Source organism: Calonectris borealis, chromosome 26 (assembly GCF_964195595.1).
Source record: "Calonectris borealis chromosome 26, bCalBor7.hap1.2, whole genome shotgun sequence".
Taxonomy (NCBI): Eukaryota; Metazoa; Chordata; class Aves; order Procellariiformes; family Procellariidae; genus Calonectris; species Calonectris borealis.
Genome location: NC_134337.1, coordinates 5,660,525 through 5,681,019, shown reverse-complemented (window position 1 = coordinate 5,681,019; position 20,495 = coordinate 5,660,525). Strand labels below are relative to the sequence as shown.

General features: G+C 45.3%; 1 long non-coding RNA gene across 5 annotated transcripts; it reads left to right on the top strand.

The window, feature by feature from the left end:
- The first annotated feature begins 4,416 nt into the window (after positions 1-4,416).
- LOC142093070 (uncharacterized) lies at positions 4,417-18,033 on the top strand. 5 transcript variants are annotated; one of them, XR_012677296.1, is made up of 9 exons: positions 4,417-4,531; positions 5,138-5,250; positions 5,402-5,475; positions 9,384-9,555; positions 11,796-12,025; positions 13,195-13,359; positions 15,125-15,204; positions 17,321-17,465; positions 17,893-18,033. It is a non-coding gene; the product is annotated as an uncharacterized LOC142093070 (long non-coding RNA). The 5 variants fall into 5 exon arrangements; XR_012677293.1 differs by having other exon boundaries at positions 17,293-17,465; XR_012677294.1 differs by lacking the exon at positions 15,125-15,204 and having other exon boundaries at positions 17,293-17,465.
- Positions 18,034-20,495: the final 2,462 nt, after the last annotated feature.

The window sequence follows — 20,495 nt, the reverse complement described above, 5'->3', positions numbered from 1 at the left end:
GGCCCCGCGGCGTGCGGGCCCCGCGGCGTGCGGGCCCCGCGGCGTGCGGGCCCCGCGGCGTGCGGGCCCCGCGGCGTGCGGGCCCCGCGGCGTGCGGGCCCCGCGGCGTGCGGGCCCCGCGGCGTGCGGGCCCCGCGGGCGCTTCGCCCCTTTGGGTAGCTTGAAAAGCGTGTCCTCTTCGTAAAATGTAGCGAGGAGATTAGCGACATAAAATAACCGGGGGAAAACAGTAGAAATGACTTAAGTGCTGCTGTTAGGGGCACAAGTAAAGACACTTTGGGTGACGGAACTATTTCACTGTGATTTTTTTTCCAGCTGCAGGCACTACCCTCAAGGGCAGCGTAGGAAAACAATTTTGGAATACTTTTTCAAAGTTGGTAGAGTTCAGCTGCTTTGATACCACTGGGAAATACCCACGCTTTTCAGTACACTGATCATACACAGACGTGATCCCAAAGTGCTCGGGAAATGGGAGCGGTATTTGGTCCCGGGGGATGCTGGAGTACTGCGTGCGTGGGTGAGTAGTGATCCAGAGAGGCGGATCAGCTGGGATCCTGTATTTTAGGAGTGTTTTTGTCTGCAGGTGCTTGTGTTGTACAGACTCAGTGGGAACTTTGGCAACAGGCTTTGAGAGGATAAACGAAACTGAGCCACCGGTAACTGGAGCACAGCTTTTAAACTATCCTGGGTGATGATGCCTGTCTGCTGTGATGCTACCTGAAGTGAGTGGTGCCTTTCTTTTTGCTAAGAAACCTCAGCAGTAGCTGAATTAGATACTTTTTAGGATTAAATATAACACATAGTGCTCTGTACGTAACTTTTTTCCTGCCTTTGCCACAGTAGAAGTAGCTCTGGCTTTGTAGCAGACATGCGCTTTCTTATTTTAAACTATTTTACATTTGGAAGGAACAATAAAGGCAAAGTCTAATCTGCAGGATGGATGAAGCCTCCAAGTGGTCATTAACTTTAACTGCTTTAACCTGTTCAGCAGATGATGGGTTGTGTACACCTGAGTTCCTGTAGTCTTGATCTCTTTCCATTAAATGGCTTTGGTCTTGACTAGCTTTTCTTCTGAGCTTCATTGCTTTATAATAGCACATAGGAATGATGCTTTGAGCTTCTGTTGCCACAAAGATTACCTTTATGTTGAAAAATAGCACCAGATGAAAAGAAATAGAAATTGAGTCTTTATTGCCCTGCACTGCCTTCGCTGATACAATTTGAATTAAGGAAAAATGGCTGGGCGAAAAATAACCTCATACCTGGAAGTATATATCCCTAGCGAGGTGCTCCCTGGAATGTGCAATATTAAAGCCATTCGTAAGGTGACAGCAGGGTATGTTTAAACTTCACTCCAGAAGTTTGAATAAATGTCTTGCATGTGTTTGCTACGTGGCTAGTAATTAAAATGTGTGTGTAATTGGTTTGGGATTTAACTGTGCTGTGGGAAGGGATGGATGTGCTTAAAGCAAGTGACTGGGACCCCTTAAAAGGATAACTTGTAGAACTTGAGTTTTTGTCTTCTCTCTTCTCGGTGTTCTGTTACTATTTAATATTTAAGCCTTTTTTTTTTTTTTTGCTAAAAAGCTCCTCGGGTTGCTGTTAAATGTTTTTTCCTTCGATGGGACAACTGCTTTTTTCAAAAGAAGACAATTGTTTAATGAGAATTTCCTGAGGAATGTATCATTCATGGTTTCATGGTTAACATTTGTCTTGATCTAAATGCCAAATGTGATACCAAAATACCTGGGTCTTGTTTGCGTATTTCACACATGTGTTTGTGCAACAAGGAACATTCTGGACCCGTGGCGCTTTTGGCTGAGGTCCTCACTGAAGTGTTCAATGCTGACTGGACAGAGTGACTTAATACAATGGAAAAGGAAAGTTATTGAGTATCTACTCAGTCTTTAAAAAATGTAATTGCAATGAAGAGGCTTCCTCTGGGCATGTACTTTTCAATGCTAGATGCTTAGTAAATGCTTTTTTTCCTGTTTAGAAATGACATCTGTCTGTTTCAGGGTAAAAGGACCTGTAATGAATTCTGCAGAAAGTACCTCTTCCTAGGATTTCCTCACTTAAAACTGTTCTAATACGAGCTAGCTCCAGCGGGCTTGCGTACTACACAGCTGAGGGAACATCAGTGCTTCAAATGGCTTTCCACGCTCTATTGCCTGTCTTTCAATGGTTTAAATGGAACACTGTACAGCATTGCTGTGATCTTATTCCATCAGCTAGCGATGTCTGAGCGGGAACATCTTCCCTCTCGTGTGATCTTCAGGAATCAGTCTTATTCCTTAAAGTTTCAAGCAGCGGGTATCTTGCTCTTTTTTTTTGGAAAGACTGTTTTTGTAGTGTAATCAGTCTGCAAGAACTTATTTACAGTCATCCTGTTCCTACTGTACCTTCTCACCTCGCTTCACCTTGCCACCTTAATCCATCCCTCTAGTTTCTCAATTATTTGTGATGCTCTCTTGTGTTCCCTCTCTACTGCAGCCTGCCCTTGCCAGCCAGGCAGGGGATCCCGGTGGCTGCAGCTCTGGAACCGGCTCGTGTTCCAGATTCCTTGTGGTGTCATACAGGCTTACCTCTCCCTCATCCACGGTACGGTATTTCTTTTTGTCATTCAAAAAAACCCCAAACCCCAACAACAAAAAAACTAGTATGCATGTCGCTTTTGCCTATTGATTCATCACCTTGGATTTCTCCCAGAAATGTCTCTTTCCAATTGTCTCTTGCCAATTTTGCTCCCATAAAAGATGAGGGTTACCTTTTTCTCAGATAAACTTGTTTAAATTGTATGAGATGTAACTTTTATATTTAAGCTCCTGTGATACTGATGACACTTCCAACTTTCGCTCTTCCAGGAGAAGGATTTTCTCCATCTAAGTCAAATTTCTTTCTGATTGACTTCACTACCAGTTTCTGTGGGAAGTTATGACATCAGAGTAGAGCTGACACCAAAGAGTGGGGTAAGGGCAAGGACACCCTTCCAGCACCCTCGCTCACTGCTTTAGTTAACCGTCAGGACTCCAGCTGACCATGTGAGGAGGTAAGTGGCTTCCTCTGAAATACTGGAACCTTTTATTCTGGAGCTGATGTGGGCACAGCCGAGGTCCGCAGGCCATCGGAGCGGAGCTGCAGCGGTGGTGATGGACTTTTCCTGCTGGTCAGGGCAAACTTGTGAGCACTTGGAGCTGAAGTGGTCTTTCTAGGGAGTGATTATGTGATTAAGGCTGGTAAGGTTTAGATATTTTGTGAAGGAATGACACTAGTGGGACAGAACTTCTTGTGGAAGTCAAATGTACTGTGTTATGGGATTTTTATTTTTCTTTAGTCTTTAGCCAGAGAAAAAATAAATATGAAGGTAAATATAGTAAATATGGACTGCGACACGATCTTCTGGAATCTACTTGGTCTGTTCCCGCCGTGATCTGTGGGGGGCAGTGCCCATCTTTCTTCTTTTCTCCCATATTTTGTCGGCTGATAAATAGAGGTCCCTGAAGTGGTGCCAGGGGGTGAGCAGCTTCACCGCTGTGATGCGGTTTCGCCTGCCAGCCTTCCCTGGGCTGCTCCCGAGGCTTCCTTCTGACTTTCGATAGCAGATGTTGAGAAATTAAATGGGAAAACTGCCAATATTTGGCAAGGCTCTAATGAAGGGAGCACTGATGCTGAAGGGGCTCTGTTTATGTAAAGCCTCATCTTTCTAAACCACCTTTCGTCTGAGTATTTGCTGGGTGATATTTGTCTGTACCTATGACTTGGATTCTGTGTTCTGTGAGACAGGTGCTGTGGCTCACAGAAGTAGAAACAAAGCCTATGTGAATGTCACTGAGGTCGTTTCATTTTGTCGTGTCCCAATTGCTTTGCTTACTAGCATACAGTGAGGAAAGAGTATTGTTCCAGAAAACAATCTAGAAAGGCATTAAAGAGCAGATCTGAAGCCTCCATCCTTTTAAGGGGAAGCAAATGAGGTGTGGCTTTAGCAATTTTGCTCCTTAAAACAAACAGTCTCTGATTCTGGAGTTTATCTCCGCCCTCCCCACTCGGGATGGCAAATGTTATAATCAAAATCAGGTCACAGGAGACCAATGCATGAAGGAGCAGCTGTTGCATGCAGTCATGCACAATATTTCTGTGCTAAAATGATTCATTTAGTCTGTGTAATATATATGGAAATGTGCTGCAGGAGCATTGCCGCAAATAACCTATTGTATTCATACAGCCCCAACAAAGCTGATATTCGATTTGTGGCCCTTACATGCCTTTTCCCTTTTATGATATGTCAGACAAACATAGGCAATCTACCTCTTAGTTAGGTAGCATTACTTGACTGTACTTAATCTGTATGTATGTGCTTCTTTTAGACTGACATACCTGAATGCAATACCTTCAGCACTGAAAGCATACGCTAAATGAAGGCTACGGCAGGGAGTTGTATGCAAAGAAAATCAAATCCTGCTGCAGAAGCATTCTGGATGAACAGACAAAGGAGGCGGAATAATGAGAAGGAAGTCGGGGGACCATTTCAAAGGTCTTAATATTCTGAAAAATCTGAGCTGAAAGGGATTTTTACTCTTTTTATTCAAGTAGAACATTCTGTGTTTTAATCTCAAAAAGCCTTTTGGGGAGTTCCTTAGTACTAAAAGCTGTTTTGCCCCCACCTTTTCTTTATTGTTATGTCCTTTGAAGTTCTCTTCAAAGATGAAGCCAAACTTCCCATTTATTCTACAGACTGTAATTAATATCCAGCTTTGTTTAAGCAATTAGCTTGGTGGGGTGATTTCTGTTGCTGTTTAAAAAAAAAAGTTCCAAAATCCTGAGTGGTTTAGACATGTTTTGAAAAAACACTAAGCCAACAGCTGTGCATTGGACTAATCTGACAGTATAGCAGCTGTCATAACAAAAGCAGAGCTAGTTCAAACACAGGTCCTTTGTATAGTGATTGGAAATGATTTAAAGGAAAAGATTATTTACTGGTTCTACTGTGTTGAGTTCTGGGGTTGGATAAGTGACTGTTCACTTGTTTTTGGTACGTGATCCCCAACAGATGAATGGGCTCTTAACCACTTCTTTAGCTTAGAGACTCAAATGTGTTTCGATACTCAGCTCTGTTTCTCGCTGCTGGCTTTGTTTGCAGTCCCTCTGTGTTTCTGGAACCATGTTACGTAGGTGCCTGCCTGGATGCTGCTTGGTTGATGGCAAGAGATTTCAACAGGCACACAAACCACATCTGTAATCCAAGAATGCTCAGTGAGTGCACAAGAGGATAATTAAGCAATGCGATTTGTAAAGATGTCCTGAACTGTAGCTTTTTAAAGTATCAAATTATGCAACCTGGTATAGATATTTCAGGCTAATTCGCTCCTATTTTAGGGCCCTCTTTTCCTTCTTTCTCATTCAGACAGAAGTACCGGAGTAACCTTTGAAACAAAAGACTTCAAAGTGACAGCAGCCTGTGCCTCTGGTTATACTGATGTAAGTAATCTGCTAATGCATGAATATTTTATGTATCTACAGCTAAATAAAGGAAATTGCAAGTTGATATAAACTGATGTTCTTTGTATTAACTCATGACAAATGCAGCAATTACCTCCAATCAGTTAATTATAGCATCCTTCTATGGCCTGCCTTCCACTTTCTTGAGCTTTGTTTTGTAAGAAGAGTGAGTATTTGTTAAACTCGCAGTTCTTCTATAGCTGCTTCGCTGAAGAAGTACTTTCTTGTTATGCTATTGGAAAATATATTGACCTTTAATACCATAGTGAAAGTCGCTGGTGTTTCCTCAGTCCATCTTGCTGCTTTCTCTTTTGTTTATAGTCTTCACACCTGGAAATGTGAATACCGTATGAAGCTTCTGCTGCCTGGTGCAGATTACGATCTTGTTGAGATAATATTAGAGGAAAGTACTTGTTACACATTAATTTTGTTATGCCTTTGTATCTAGCAATCCCTAAATCTAGAAGTGAACTTAAACTGGACTTCCATCACGGTTTGCTCTCTCCTAATTCTGACTTTCTAGCAATGACTGATAAAGAAGACCAGGTCCATTTGTGGCAACAGAACATTAAATTGGGCTTACTTGTACTCCGGCTATTTGGACGATCTAGTAGCTTTCAATGTGTACTAGATATGTTCATAAGAATAATTGTGAAACTAGTGGCTAACAGAAATGAAAATTGGTGCCACTTTAAGATGGGCCATCTCTCTCACATACATTAGATTTTTAAATATAAAAGAATTGGATAAAGGATTGCTAATTAAGAATAGAGTACATATCGGATAACTAATTAGTGATAAAGTACAAGCTATCTTGAGGATTGCTTTGCTCATCACTTATGGAATGTAAATTATTTCAAGCTTTTAGTTACACACATTTAAATCAACTTTGCATTGTAACTGTGTGTAGACTTGTCATGGGTGGAAAAATTGGAAGAAGTTTCAAATTTAAATCAGTATGAATAATGAGAACATGGGCTGTGTTGTATGGTATTCAGGACTTTGCGGTAACTCACGAAGAGGGGCTTTAATTACATGCCCACAGCCTGCATTAATGAGTCTGCTTGAAAAATTAACAGGTAGAACAAATATTGCTGGAGGATGAATTGCTGGTAGACCAGATGCAGGGACAGGAGAGATCAGCTGGCAGCAGTCCCCACGTCAGTCTCCAGGCTGTTTGCAGGAAAAGGGTATTATGGCATTGTTCACTTAAATAGTCACCCCTCTGCACCTCCTCTGGGCACAAGGCACTTCCGAGCTACAACCCTCCGACTAGTGCCCCCTCCACATGGTAGGATGAGTCATGGAATCTCGTTTCACTTACTAATACAGCAGTGCAGAAGCGCATCCCTTGGTCTCTTAGTTTTAGGCTTAGAAATCTTCCATCTGATCTGAATTTATCTTATCTAACGTGCACTTCACAGTGCAGTTAGGATCCTGAGTCAACTCTGAGCAAATGAGCTTGCTCATACCAGAGGAATTCTGGCAGGGTAGCCAGATGTTCCCCTCAAGGCATTCCACTTCCTTCTCAGCATAGCATGTAGCCTGGAAGATGGCTATCTTAAAGAAGATGGTATTCCCTTTTGAAGAGAATATTTAGGAGAACTTTTTGATGTAGGATAAATTCCACTCAGCATTTAAAATTCAGCCATGGATCATCTTGAAACAGGAGATTCTGAGTGGATCTTCTTGCCCAAGCGCTTACCTATGTGATGTGAAATGTAAGCAAGCTGTTAAAGTACAGTACTTGGGCTTCAGCCGTGGAAATGGGCCCTGTTGCAGAATGTGAAAGATGGTGGCTAAATCTTGGCAGGACACGGCCATCGGTCTCTTTGGCACAAGATTTCTGTCTCTCGGTGGCGCCCAGCACAACGGGACTCCGGTCCTGAGTCAGGCCTTGGAGCGTTAATGTCACAGGGATGTTGATTATAGTACTGTTTTCCTGCCGTGCAGATGAGTTTGTTGAGCTGCTGCGATTAGAAGATATGTCCAGAGGCAAAATACTGTTTATTGTGCATTACTCACTGACTTGTGCAATAAATCATTTTAAAGTAGTATTTCTTTTTCCAGCAGGGTGAGAAAATGGTGGACAAGAGTACAATGATACAGTGAACACCAATTAATATTCCAGAGGCATCCATGTTAGACAGTGTAGACCGCAGGCAACCAGCCTTTATTTTAACCTAATCTCTTAGTGATTTTAAGTACTTCCCAAAGACTTTTTTTTTTGCTATCTGCAGAAGAACAATCCACTTTAAATCAGACTATTTCAAGGCAGTTTCCATTCACTGAATCACTTCCCATCAAGTAACATGGTGTTTCTTACGTCTGGGCGCTGTCCCTATTAGACTCCTGTGATCATTGACATGCATTTACTCTTTCTCATTAGTCTTGTTCTGATAACACCAGGACCTCAAAAGATGAAGCATCCTCCCCCTTGAAATTAAGGTGGCCTTGCTCTAGTAATCTGCAGCTTGTGTGGTAGCTTTGCTTGCTAGAAATGAAAAGCTTATGCATGAAGCTCATTGAATCTCTCGCCATACTTTCTTTTTTTCATCAGATGAGTGGAACATCTAGTGATGGAACTGATGAAGATGACCAAGGTCAAACGTGCTTTTCTCATTCTTTGCCTCCCAGAGGAATCGGGTACCATGCACTTAACCTGTCTTTTCCTCTTGTCATCAACCACCTTTCCTTTGGCTTGTTTTCCCATTTTGGAGAAGTTCCCTCGTGGTTATCTGCAGATGAACATCTTTGAAAGCTCAGGGTTTGTGGAAGTTCTTGCTTAAAGAAAGCTTGAGCAGAGAAATTTCTGGAACTAGATAAAAAAGACTTGAAGTTGAAGAGTGCCTTAAGTGCAACATCTGAGTTTCACCTGGGATTCGTCTGAGCCCTGCACGTGATTATAACCGCAAAGAAACAGCGTTGCACTACTGAATCTGCCAGGCCATTCAGCAACTCCTGCCCTTCTCTGCAGCGGAGCAAAAGTGACGCTTGTGCAGTTGTGCGGGGTTGTAGCAGCACTTTTTGATGCTCAGAAAAACTGGTTTGTTATAAAGGCATTGTCTGGCTGACGGGACAGCATTTCAATAAACCTGTTTCAAGAATGCATTAAAGTGAGGTATTAACAATTGGTGTGGGGGCGTGAAGAGGACCACTTCCTTTAATGGATGAACTTCAGGTAGGTTGTAAATGTGGGTGGCATTTTTACAATTTACTGCCTAGATACTGAAGGCAGGGTAGTCTCTGCAGACGCCTTAGAGTCTCTTTCAGGTTTGAGCTCCTTTTTACAGCTTTGTAAAAATACGCTCCTTTCTTCAGGGTTTTGCATGGACAGAAGAGGGAACCCTGGGAGACTGTCTCCTGCTGCTGTTAGAAAATCATGAAAGTGGTTTTTTTTCTTGCATGGGAATACATGAATCAAAAGGGGTCCTGACCTGTGGATCTTGCTTCAGCTAGAGGCCAGCCAGAACAGTGTGCTTCTAGTGCTACTTTGCTATCAGTTCTACAGCAGCAAAGAGCAAGCAAGTCGCCGGATGCCATGCGTGTTAATTCCTTGCGTGCCATATCCCAGACACCTTTCCTTGGGTGTAAGAGGTGTCCAGTGTGAGAGCGGAGCAGCTCTGGGTTATCCCTCGGTGCCAGCTGCACAAGGGTGGTACTTGGGCTAATTTCAAGACTGTTGTTTTATAACCAGAAGATTTGCTTTGCGGTTTGTGCGTTTTTTGTTTTGTTGTTTTTTTTTTATTCTGCCCTAATGGCAAGATTCCTTTCTCACTTAATGGTTGGTTTCTATGTCTAAAAGATAACAGATGTTGGCTCTGTAAGGTCAGTGATGAGAATTCATCAGATGAGAACCTGAAACAACTTTTTATTTTCCCTTGTAGATCCAGCAGGAAAAGGCCAAAGAAAGAGGAAGCAGTCACCAGCTCGGAAGAGTAGGAAGACAGCTGAAGTGGAAAAGAGACACTTCTGTTGGTGCTGGAAAATGGGAAGAACGGAGCAGCAGTAGCACAGGAGGAGACGACCACTGACAGTTTGATACCCATCGTGATCGTGGTATTTGCCATCTTTCTGTTTGTGTTCTTCATCCGTGTAATTAATGGAGGCTAATGCAAGCAGTCTGCTCATAAACCTCATCCTGGGGAAAAAAATAAAAGCACTGTCCCGATGACATAAGCAGTGTTTAGTGGTGACTACAAAACTGGAGAATGCACTTTTTTCTCTCTGCTACTTGTGAACAAGCTCTTCAGGCAGTGAATTAAAAGGCTAGTAGGAGGGTGAAAACAGCCTGTGACTTGTCTTTGCTTGGTGTTCACTGCATACTGTAGTTCCTAATTCTTGGGAATGTGACTTGCTGTACTGTTTCTTCTTTGCTGAAGCCAAGTTTGCACATTTTGTGCCCCAGCTAGAGTGTTTGTTCACTCATAGGTGTTTGGCTTGTTTTTTCCCAAGCTGCCTGTGGCTGGGATTTCTGCATCGTTGGGAATTTATAGCTTCTCTGAGCTCTAGTTATCTTATATTTGAGAAACACCAGATATAAATTGATGGAACAAATTGCTTGCCAATCTGGCAAGACAGGTAACGGCTGTAGTATAATACAAGCCATGAGAGATCAAGGGAGGAGTTACGATATCTTAACTACTTCTGAAAAAACGTCCTTGCCCCTTCAGGTCTATAAATGTTACTGAAAAGGGGGGAACGGTGGAAGTGAGTATCTCCCATTATTGGCCTGCTACTCTTCATCTGAAGAGGACCTGATTTTGTGTGCAATGTTCTCATATATCATGACACTTAAATTTAAATGACTTATGGGTTAAGATCAAGCTGAAGCCTTTTAGTACCTTTTCACAGGAGAAATGCAGAACTTTGAGCCTGGCACGTAATCTGAAGAAGAGCACTGCAGCACCCTAAAATTGCTGAAGGCATTTGATTTAAGAAGTGCTGATTTTCTCCTGTTGTCTGTGCCTACTTTGCCAGGAAAGAAAATTTTGTATCCTTAGATTTTAGGAGGAAAATCCTCCCTGTGTAAGTATGGTTTCCTTAACGTCTAAGACATTTTGCTTCCTCTTTAAGATGTGTGCACTTTGTAATCTTTACCTCAAATCTTGGCGATGGCTTTAATGTGAGGTAAGAGGTTACCTCTTTTTCTAAGTAGAATAAGTGGTAATAAATGAAAAAAGAGCAGTTTGACTCCTGTAACAGTCTAAGTAAGGTAGCTGGCTTTCCACCAAGGTGCGGTGTTAGCTCTCTACTCTCAGATGTTGCCTGCTTTGTGAAGCTCATTTTCCAGTTTAGCAAGTGCGATGAAAGCTGGAATGTGCTATGTTTTATCTTGATGTTGCATTCATAGGAACATAATTTTTAGCTGCTTCAAATTGCTATGTAAATACCATCGCTTCCCTGTTAAGTAACTGATAGACCCTGTCAGTTCTAGTTCACACTTCAAGGCTTTGCTCTTTGCTGCTTGCATGCCCCCACTCTGTCTAGCCGTCTTGCCCTTCCTCTGCAAAACCTTGTCTTGAATGGTCCAGCTGGTGCGTGGTAGCTTTGATCTGGTCACGCAGGGTGGTGAAGTGCTGTCTGGTCATGCCATTCCCCCTAACTAACTTCAGAGCCTTGTTCTCATTGGGAAGCAAAGTTGTCACTTATTCCTCTCGTTTGAACATGTATGAAACGAGGTGGAATTCTTCCTCCTTAGCATCAGCCGTCTCACCTGGAGGGCATTGTGGGGTGCCTGGCATCAATTTTCCCTTTTTGTTTTTCTATCCCAAATCTAGTCAATTATTTGAGTCCCTGCTTTCAGTTGAGGATGGCAAAGCATTGGCTCCAGGGATGAGGATTTTTGAAATCCTCCTGGCAATGGATAACAAAAATATTAATCTCCTGCTGTTCAACATGCTAGGGGCGTGTGTGCTCCCGTTGAAGGACATGTGCTGTGCTGATGTTACATGAAATAAGCATGTTACTGCCCAATGTGGGCAGCACATCCCCCGCTGCTTCCTGGCTGCTCCACGATCTCAGAAACTCCCGTTAAACCTTGGCCTTGGTGTAATGAGTCAGGCGGTGAAGCGTCCCTTGACCGTATCAGGAACTCTTGTGTAGCTGAGGTTGGGAATGTACCGGTTGTACCGGAACTCCCGCTGCCGGGCCCAAGTGGGGGACGAGAGCGGGGATAGCTGTCATCCCCTGATACCCTTATCAGAGTCATAGCTCCAGTGGCACGGTACTACTGTTACTGAAACCTTGAGAGCTTTGACAGATGACTAAAGCCAATCACCTTGTGACCCTATCAACAGCGGAGCCAAGCGAGGCCCTGAGCTCTCCGGACCGCAGCGGGCTGTGCCCAGCATCTCCCTCTGAGTGGGACGCCTCTCGGCGCTCGTGACCTCTCCAGTCTGCAGTACCATCGTCCAGTGGCACCTGGGCTGAAACTTCGCTCCTCGAGGCTCAACCCTTGCCCGTTGAGAAATGCCAAGACATTTTGTGTGAATATTTCTTCACCAAACTCAAGGGGAGTTTTTAACAGGTATGCCTTTTGTACATTTATATATATTTCTGTCTGTGTGTATGTGACCTAATGGTAAGCATAATCTGTAGTTAAGTCACTGTTGTGATTGTAGTAGACTCTACGAACTTACTTTGTAAATGTTAAATTAGTTAATGATTAAGTGTTGCTGAAATTTTGTGATCCACCTTAAAACTCTGAACCTTGTGACTCAACGGGAGGGTCTCCCTTACCTTTTCATCCTTGGTCTCTGTACAAATCATTCTAGCTCAATTATAACACGATTTGACTTTGTATACTTTATCTTGTAGTAAGTAATAAGTGGACCTTGCCATTGAACTCTGTTAAGTCGCGCTTCTATAAATCACTATTAAAATCACTTTCTGCTAATACCTTGGACGGTGATTCTTTAAGTGGCCTCTAAGTCACTCATTCGTGACACCCAATGCCGTTTTATTGGGTCTTTTCTTGGATATAAATGCTTAGAGGGCAAATGTTCCTCAACGCTTATCTTAAAAACAAAACAAAATGAAAAAAAAGAGATGGAGAATTAGACCAGGCTCCTGGGCACATTAGATGCTGTAACTTAAGCCACACTTGGAGGAGAAACTCCTACTGGCTCTTGTGCAGCACAGGAGGTAGGCTTGCTGGGTTTGCTGAAAACACCAATTATCCCTAGTTTCCTCCCAGCCTCAGGTGGTGGTACTGACTCCCTGTTACTGCCTGACCTTCTCTGAGAAAGCTGTACTGAGCTGTAAGTCATTAATATTGGATTTGGATTAAAAATGCATTCCTCAACTCAAAGTGGGGAGACACGAACAGCTTCCTCCACCCCCAGAGAAGTTCAGTTTGTGCCAAGACTCCTCTAGCTCAGTGGAAATGAGTAAGGCAGTGTAGCGATCCTGCCAGAATGGAGTAGGAACCAATCCTCCTTCCCCGGGGAGCGAGCTTAGCACATACTGTGCTCGTTCTCTTTATTGAACTGATCAGCAACACAAATAAACAAACATCATATAGGTATTGTCTGCACTGGGCGAAGGCACGTTGTGCCCCATTCCATCCCACCTTGCGCCCCTGCTCCCAGTTAGCTGCAATCCCAGCCGCTGAAAAATTATAGTTGAAGGGAGTACCTACTTTTTGGAGAACTATCTTTAACATATATGATAACTACCTGTTTTCTTGGCTAACAGCAGTAGCTAAGTTGCAAGATAAGAAAATAAGGATGCAGTGCTGCTCTGTTCTTGCCTGCTGTGTGCGAAATGGGCTGTCGAGGACTGCACTGGGACTGCTAGTGATGGAGTCATGGGTCACCAGGTGATACAGCAGGACGCTTCCAAACACAGCGATTTTTCTCTGTAAGTAAAACCCTACACAGATAGCATACTTTGCCATCTAGAAAACAGATCCATTAATTCATTTGGAAGAATGGATGTTGAAAGGACTCTTGCCCTCTTCTAGCTGGGTGTTCCTATTTCCTACAGCATCTCTTATTAGAGCAGCGCTTCCTGCTGGTTTGGCTCTCTTTGCTATTAGGAAGACACATGGGAGAGGACAGTGCTGCCTCCCCAGAGGTTACTGAGGTCTGGATCCACTTTATTTTGACAGAGGTAATGAACAGTTATTAGCTGTTCCGCTCTAAAACTAGCGTGGAGGCAAGGCATTATGTTAGGTGATTGGGTTGATTTTTTTATGTAAAATTGCTTTACACTTACAGCATACTGTGATTTAAGAGGTCACAATAAGATTTGCAAGGATGGACCTCACAGAGCATCCAGCCCTGCTGTGTCTGCAGTTTGCACGGGTTTCCCAGGGAGTGGAAGCAAAACGTCACCATCAATGCTGGCCCCATTTAATGCCAGGGATCACAGATGTTGAGCCTGAAGTGTGTGAGATCCATTGATGTGGCAAACAAATCTAGCTCAGCTCTGTGCAATCTCAGGTAGCTCTTGCTGTATCTGGGAACTTGGGGAAGAAAAAGGAGGGTGCCAGTTTCCTGGACTGCTGAAGGCTTCACCCCTCCTCGGGAAGCAACCTTGCATTAGGCTGTTGTAGGAATGGACTCGCTGCCTCTCGCTGAAACTGTCAGCACTTGGAAATTCGAACGTTACAGTAGGCGTAACTATAAAAGGTTTGAGTTTAATAAAATGGTAGTGCCTGAGAGCACTGATAGGCTTTTCTTTTAAATCTGTTTGACAGGATTTTCAGTGCTTACGATGAATGCAAGGCATGCTAATGGGTCATGTGCTGGTAGGAACTTCCAGCAGTAGATTGCTAAACTTGGCAAAGGTTGCTATGTCCCCGTGGATTGGGGTGGGGACAGCTCTGTGTCTTGTCCAGTTCCAGTTATTGACGTTTAGGATGAAATCTGCATGTGGCATCATCTGCTGAGGAAAGATGATGATACTTAAATCTGAGCTAGAAGATCTTACCCCAAAGGAGGGATTTAAGTTAAATGGTTTGGTCTGGGATTTCCTTTTTATCCAGGAGATAGGAAGCCCACATGTATTTCCATTCTTCCCCATAAAAGAAAACTCCAGTAGGGTGGGATTTAAGGAGCACATCACTCATGGGGATTTGCACCCTCCACATGCGGCATCTCTAGATCTAAAGGAGAATCGGACTTGGCACCCCTCTCAGATGGCAGCAGAGAAAATACTTGTTCTGGTTCCTGTTCTGCAGTTTTTTCCTCTTCTTGCCTGCACTGTCTCACTTCTCAGTCTTTGCCCCCAGCCCCTCTTACCCTGCTTTGCTAAGTTCCCTTGAAAGCGTGGATAGGATTACTGATGAACTGACATCCCGTTACCACCCACCTCCTCCAGCTCAACAGCTCCCCCCTGCCCTGCATCTCGGGCGAACCGGGGCATCTGGCACCTTCCCTGCCGCTCGAGCCCCCGCGGGCGGCGGGCAGGCTGCTCTCGGGAGCTGTCTCCCCCATGTCTCTAATTTTACGCGCTGCAGCCTTCTCCACTAGAGACCTGTCAGCAAGGATCTATGCTTGGCAGAAATAGCTCTGGGAGAGTAATGACAGCAAAACGGATGCTAAATAGGGAATAGCAGAAGTGCTGTAGCAGTGAGGTCAATTGTCATCAACTTGCCTGTAACACATCCCTGTATTCTCAGAGACACCCCAGGATGGGCAGCAGCTAGGGCTGGGAGATGTCCGGAGAGTGGAAGCTACAGAAGACAAGACGGCTGGATGGGTGAGACAATCTCATCTTCCTTCTGCGTTTGCCGTGGTCTTCCTGGGGGTGGTTTTCCTCTGCTGTTGCAGCGATCTGAGCAGCTCAGGATCTGCTCTTCGGGTCCCTTGGCTTGACTGGCCGTTAGCTCCATGCAACCATGCTTAAGATCTCGCAGGTGCACAAGCAATTTTGCAGCCAATTTATAAGGAGCAGGGGAACATGTAAGGGAGCCACTGGTTAGGGGTGCTTGCCAAGCAGTCAGGGTCCGGCCAAACTGGGAATGAATTACTGTGGATGGACACGTGGAGCGTTTCGGTGACTTGTCACAAAAGCCTCATGTGACGCAGCCAAGAATAGAATTTCTTAATCCAGGGAGAATTGGGCAAAAATACATTGTTACAAATTAATATGTTTGCCCATGAACTTAGCTTTGGGGATCAGCAAAACAGGAGAAAGACAGATTCTGAGAAATGGAAGTGTTTCATTATGGCAACCTTTGAAACAAAGCATCTTGACTTCTGCAAGCATTTCATTTTCAAACTGGTCTTTATTTTCCTTTTAAAGCACAAAATGCTTCAACATTTAACCCCCAAAGGAAAGAAAAACAACGTTCTCTGCATTTTAAATGAAAAATTTTGGGGCAGATTAGGAGTTAATTCAATGAAATCTATTAAAATTTTATGTCTTTTATAGAAAAAGAATTATACACTGACGTTTTTTACCCACATCCCCCTTTTAAATCCATTCTTTACAGTCTGCTCTTGTCTCTTATCGCTGCCTGGTCCATGAATGATTAACCCTCGGTTCCTTTGAAGACTAGAGAACAAAACACTGCTGTTCAAAGTCCCTTTTCTTGCTCAGGCATTCAGCGCTCTCTCAGAGCTAGACGTGCTCTGCGGAAAACCCAAGGCACTTTGTACCCTGCGCTGGAATATATTGACTCTTGTTAGGCCGGTCAGGATGTGATCTTCCGTTATTACAGACACTCTTAGTGAACACAGAAGAGATGCAGCTTGTGATACCAGCACACTACTGCTTTATTTCAGTGGTTTATTATTCTGGTGACCATGTGGGGAGATCAGCTGTTCCCAGCCCTGCTATGTCTTGCACAAACCCTCTTCCTGGGAACAAACAGCTTTCTTCCCACTTGTATATAAACATGGACTTATGTTTTGTTTTTATAAAAAGCATGCAAAGCCAGATGCATCCATAGCCTAACTAGTTAGACAGCTTAAAGCTCCTTCACGCTGCTGATGAAATTCTACTAACTGTAGCTAATTTTGAATGTTACTGTGTGTGTGTGTGGGTTTGGTTTTTTTGGGTTTTTTTTCCAGCAACTGTCTTTTCAAAGCGCCTGTCTGTCCTGAAATGATGTCTGTCTGTGTTTGTCAAATGGGCAGACACAGCTGGTGGACTTCTCCCCCTGGGTTAGATATTCTGATCGAGAAATCCTGAAGCTCTTGGCTCCTGTCTCCACATATTAAGGTGACTATCTGCACTGTAACCAGCTCAGGGCCCTGCAGGAGGGAGAATTAATTAATTAACTAGTTAATTAACTGTCAGGTTGCCAAATCTCTGGAAGAAGTGATAGGGGAGGACCGAATGCTGTCTCTACTCCCCCTCTGCGTTGCTCTCCACTGCTTGTGCCAAAGCATGGTCAGCTGCGCTGGGGGGCTGTGTGCTCCAGCCACTGCTGGCACCAACCCATGCACGGGCAGGTCTTGGTCCTCTTGCATTTTTTTCTCCTTTATCTACAAGATCCTGATCTCTTCTAAAAGAAGAGTCTTTTACTGGAGTTCTGGGGGTGCTTTTTGCTGCTTTTTCCCTATTTTCTTACCTCCTGGCCTGCTTGCTGCAATTCAACGCACCTTTCCCAAACACTTAGAAGCGGTCTGGTCAAGAGTGCTCGTTGGATTGAGTTGACTCAACCTGAAGCGATGCAGGTAAGAAAGAGGAAAATAAAATGTTACAGTTTGGCTTATTTGTGTAATTTGCAGGAATTCCTGCAACTCTCCTGCTGTTCCCATGGAAACAGATGTTGAATTGCAGGAAACTGCCACAGGTTTTCAGGACTATTTTTATTTTATTTTTTTTTTCCTTTAACAGTGACACCTCCTTTATCATTTCCATGCAGCCTGAAAAAGTTCTTTCCCTTTTCGAGGCACAAATCTGGAATGTCCCTGGGCCTTCCTTGTCCTGCAAGTTCTTCAAGGTATCCCGAGAGGTCTGCTTACGTGGCACGCAAGACACTGCCAGGAAAAGATGCCATCGGGAGGAGGGTAAACTCCACTTTCCACACGCTGGTAGCTCCCTGGCCACGGTGGGTTTGTTTCCCTAGCCACTGGTGGGTGGCAGAGTGCATCCATCCCTCCTTCCCAGCGCAAGCCCTGCGCCGTGGGACGGGCTCGCTGGCCGCCGGCGCGTAGCGCTGTGCAATTTGCACTGTTGAAAAAGCATCTGCTGAGCAAAGCCAACGCCTGCCTTTGCACGAGGGCTCGGGTCTCTCAGCGCATTGCGTAAGCTCCGTCCTTCCAAGACAGACAGTTATTTTCCAGCCTGTCGGGTCTGACTCATCCACCAGGCAGTCGGGGACTGAACACCTGGGGCTTTATGGCCAAGCTGCCGTACCTGTCTCCGTACGTTTATCCCAATTTAACCCCTCCCTCTTCCCCTGCCTTCATCTCTCGTTTCTCTTGTCTCTTGCAGACTGTTCGTCGAGGGAAGGTAAGGCTGCTGGCATTGATCTAAGAAATGACGCTGGCAAGTGAAAGGTCATCGAGGGGTCTCTTGGGTTTACTTTGTTGTTTTGTTTTTAATTGGGTGAATTAAATGCTTATGAAGATGAAAGAGTATTTGTTTTAATGACAGTTATTAGCATCAGGTATGTAGGACTATGAGGACGAGGATTATCAAGGCTTCCTGGCAGAGCTCTACCAGGGCCCTGGTCTGTGTCACACCGTCTCCGCTCCCTATTTTATCACAATCCATCATGTTTCTGCTATCAGCCGCAGGCCCCGGCTGACCCGAGAACCCCCCTCGCCAGGTGCTGGACACACAGCATGGGGAGCCCAACCGCAGCCACGAAACAAGAGGTGAAATGGGCAGACAAAAAGCAGGAAGGAAAATGAAAAGGAGATAAAGGGCTCAAGATCAAACAGCAATGCAAAAAAACCAAAACCAACAAACCAAAAAAAAAACCCCACAAAAACCCCCCCATCTGAACCAACCAACCAAAAATCCACCTGGGACCAAACCCCCTGAGCCAAGGTGCTGTTTGGACCCCAACCCACAAAGCAGGAGCTCCCTGATCGTTTGAAACACCAGCCTGCTGGGTTTTGCAAACCAGTTTACCACCAGTTTTAAAATGGAAACCACTGTGTAATACAATTGCAAGGGCCAGCTGTGATCTGTCACAGCCCCTTCTCCACCATCATCCGTAAAGGTTGCCTCTCTGGGCAGCTTTGAGCCCACCCGGGAGCCCCATGGTTTAATGTGGGGATGGAGAGGAGCTGCCATCCCTGTGGCTTGAGCACCAGCTCATCTCCCCAGCCTGCCCTCGGCTGTCCCCTGGGGCCCCCCCTTTCCTTCCCCATGCCTCCCTACCCCCATGAAACCGAGCCTTCTGCAGTCAGCTCTTCAGCGGTTTGAGAAGGCCCTTCGTGATGTTTCTTTTTATCTCCTGGTTGTAAGCAGGGAGCTTGCAAGCTCGCTGGAAACCTTCCTTCAGAGCTGCCTGGGACTCATCTGTAAGCAGTCTGGTAAATAATAATAACTTATAAATACTAAGTGCCCAATAATGCCAGACTGCTAATAGCCCCCCTGTTAAAATCCAGTTTGATGGGGTCTTTTAGAATTTCTTAAGAGGTGAATGCCTTTGTAATGAACATCTTAATGTTAGATTGGCCCTGCGGTTGAGGTTTTTATTTAAATGCAAATTGAATCCTCCCACTGGAAAGCTAACAGGAGATTAAAATAGCTGGTAGGGGATGAGAATTTGCTTTATGTAGAGTCATTTGACTCAACTTCTTGTTGATTTCCTCATTTTTCTTATTTTATGACTAGAGCTGCTTTAAAATAGTTTCCTATCTCAACCAGCATGAGCTATCGGCAAGAATAAACCTTGTCTGGATCGTTACAGGCCTGAATTGGGGTCAACACCAAAGGGATTTGCAAGCCAGGGCTGAACTTGAAACCTCCGGCCACCTCTGGACACCGTTGCTGGTCCAGGCTGCAGGGAAATGGCCACTGGAGAAGCGAGTCGCTCCGAGATGAAAACACGAGACTCTTCCAGCTCTGGAAGTTGCAGGTTCAAAGGCTGTTGGGTGCTCGAGCACCTGATGCTGCTGCGCGGGTACCAGCCATGCCCCGAGTCACGCGTGCTCAGGGCTCTGCGCCGGCGGGGAAAGCTGGATGAGCACAACGCTGAAAGGAGCAGAAATCCCTGGGGGTGTCAGGGACTTTCAGAGTTCGGGGGTTTTCCTGAAGGATTAGAAACATCTGCTGGGCTGAACTGCAAATTCATTTCTGGGGAGGAGCTTTGAAGCTCAGTGGAAGATGCGTTGAAAGGATCTTTCTCTAAGCGTTTGCTTAGAAATTATTTTTCTGCAAAGTTATTCTGCAACATCTTTAGGAGAAGAGTAGAGAAACAGGTCAGGGAAGCGAAAGCCCGGGACAAGCAGCAAGCTGGGAGACATCTTCCCCGGAGAAGACCAGGGCTCAAAGGGCCCCTACGTCCTAATGCTGCCTCTGCAACCCCGGAGCCACGCGTGCTCTTTGCGGGACATCTGGAGCCAGAGTTGCAGAGGGCAGAAGCTCTGGGGTCGCTGCTGCCTGAACCCCCTCGCTGTCCCCTCGTTACCGCCGTGTGGGTGCCCGTGGGGTGCGTGTCCATCCGACGTGCACACCGGTGCTGGGCTCCGCTCTCCCCGAGCTGCAGCCGGTCTCCCCACCACGACTGGGACCCAGCCCGGGGCAGCCCCCCCAGCCCTTCCCGGAGCGGGTCCTGCCGGAGCCCGGGGAACGCCGCAGCAGCACGTTTGGGTCTCTGCCTCTTCTCGGAGGCAGCTCCTATTTTTGTCTGTCTGTCTCCCTTTTCTAGGAGTTTTGTTTTCGCAGGCGGGGAGGGCGGGCGGGGGGAGAGCCGCTCTTACAGAACATCCCGTGCAAGCGTGGGGAGCCATAAAAGGCTTCAGCGTGGGTCTGGTAACGCAGGGTGTACGCACGCACGCACACCCCCGGCTGCCGGCGCCGAGGAAAAGACCAGATGGGGAAACGCTCTCCCTCGTAATTGTCCTACGTCTCCGGGAGGG